Consider the following 2,459-nt stretch of genomic DNA (forward strand, 5'->3'; position numbering starts at 1 on the left):
CCCTGTGGGGGATTTCCGAATCCCCCCAAATATTTTTAATTTGTTACCCGTTTTTCATGGATTAGACCATGAAAAACCTTATCAATTACGCGTAGGGATTGAACAAGTCCTAACAACATTCCACCATCCCTACGGTTGGTGCGGAACAAATTAAACTTAGGGTATTCCCTTTCACCTTAGCCGATAAAGGCGTCTTGGTTAGCGCCCAAACGCCTAATTCTATGGACTCGTGGGCTAAACTTGTTCAATTTGTTTATGGAACATTTTACCCCCCCTAAAGACGGATGAGATGCTTTCCAAGATTCATTTCTTTTCGACAAAATCCTCATGAAACATTTTCAGAGGCTTGGAATCGTTTCACCGATCTCCTTATAGAGTGTCCACATCATAACTTAGCGAAAGACATGTTAGTTCGTGCCTTTTTCAAAGGACTTCTACACTACCATAAAGAAGTCCTAGACATAATGAATGGGGGTAGTTTCTTAAGCAAAGGAGCCTCGGAGGCTTATAAATTTTTAGAGGATCAAACTAAGCGAAATAACAACTGGGGGTAGTGATGATATCCACCGCTCCGCTAGTTCATCAAATACAGTTAAGGCCGTCGGTATGTTTGAAATTAAACACGATCCCGAGCTTAAAACTCTAATCGAATCACTCACTAAAAAGGTAGAGGCCATTTATGTTCAACAAAAGCCTATCCCTGTTATGAACGTAAATTCAAATCCATGTAGTTTCTGTTGGAGCCCTGAGCATCCCGACTCCCACTATCCTATAGCCTATGAACAGGCTTGTTCCATTAATAGTGAACCTAACGCCGCTTGGAGACAAAATCCCAACTTCGGTTGGAGAAATAACCAACACGTCACACCTCCAGGGTACAATAATCAATATGTTAGGCCAACACAAAGTTTTAACCAAGCTCCACCACGACAAGGACAGGGTCAGGGTAATTTTAATAATTTTAACAACCAAGTGCAACCTCGACAAGGTTAAGCACAAAGTCAAGGTAGTTATAATAATTATAATGCTAATAGAGGTATCGTTCCGGTAAATAATAACTATCAAAATCCACAAATAAATAATTCACGTGAAATAGTTCCAGTCACACCACCCGTGACTACTACACCCACACAACCGGATCGTCTTGACACCTTCATACAAGTAAGCCAAAAACTTTTCCAAACCATGGCTTAATCTAACCAATAGCTTCTACAATCCGTTAATAATTTAACCCAACAGTTGGCTCAAGATAAAGCCCAACCCAAAGGTGTGTTTCCAAGTCACAAAATACCTAATCCTAAACCAACAAATATAGCCTTTGAGGTAACCAATAATACTAGTAATGAATATGAAAATGTAGGTGAGCTAAAGGCCATCACCACTCTCCGTTCTGGCAGAGTGGTTGATAACAAAGTAACTATGCCTATAGTTACCCCCCACCAAGAGTCCCCTACACTGCTATTTTACTAGATACCGAAATAGAAACTGAAGAGCCTACCACTGTAGAGGTACCAGTTACAACACAACCTAAGAAACAGAAAGCCACGGTTAAACATCCAGGTGATACTATTGCTAAATATAGAGAGAAATCACCGTTTCCACAAAAATTAGCCGTGTTAACTAGGGATACAAATTATGAGGTGATTAGGGATGTTTTCAAGAATCTAACTATAAACCTTCCCTTCCTCTAAGCTATTAAAAAGCTACCACACCATGCTAAGTTTCTTAAGGAATTGTGTACTACTAGGCGTAAGACAAATATACCAAAAGACGCCTTTTTAACAGAACAATTCCCAACTCTATCTGAACATAATGGAATTGTTAAGTACAAGGACCCTGATCGTCCTACTGTACAATGCACCTTAGGAGATTCTTATACGACTAATCGCATTATTAGACTTGGGGGCTAGTGTTAACTTACTCCCCGCTTTTATTTGTATAGACAAATATGTCTAGACGAGATGCAACCCAGTAAAATGACGTTGCAATTAGCTGATCGGTCTATTAAGTATCCTAAGGGTGTGGTCGAAAATGTTATGGTAAAAGTTCAAGATTTTTACTATTCGGCTGATTTTGTCATCCTCGATCTGAAGTCATTAACCACTCGCCCCGATCATCTTAGGGCGCCCTTTCCGGCAACCGCCAATGCGCTCATTAATTGTCGCGATGGTTCAATGTCCATGTCTTTTGGCCATCTTGTTGTTGAAGTCAATATTTTTAAAATAAAGACACAGTTACCCGATTCGTCTATGGATGGAGAGGTTAGCATGATCGAAAGCTTTGCTCGAGATTATTTCAACAACACGTTCCCTGATAATCATATGCCCAAATTTCTTTCCTTTGGAAGTTCAGACTCCAACATTTCCATCCTAACTCTAGTCAATACACATATTACGGATGAGGATGAGATAGATGACTTTCTCAAAGATGTAGAGGACTATCATAGTAACGAGGATATG

At 39.9% G+C, this 2,459-nt stretch overlaps 1 pseudogene; it reads right to left on the reverse strand.

Annotated features, from left to right (window-relative positions):
* Positions 1–299: 299 nt before the first annotated feature.
* On the reverse strand, positions 300–394 carry LOC147493891 (small nucleolar RNA R71; annotated as a pseudogene).
* Between the last annotated feature and the right edge of the window lie 2,065 nt (positions 395–2,459).

Source organism: Coptis chinensis, chromosome 6, assembly GCF_015680905.1.
Source record: "Coptis chinensis isolate HL-2020 chromosome 6, ASM1568090v1, whole genome shotgun sequence".
NCBI classification, from domain to species: domain Eukaryota; kingdom Viridiplantae; phylum Streptophyta; class Magnoliopsida; order Ranunculales; family Ranunculaceae; genus Coptis; species Coptis chinensis.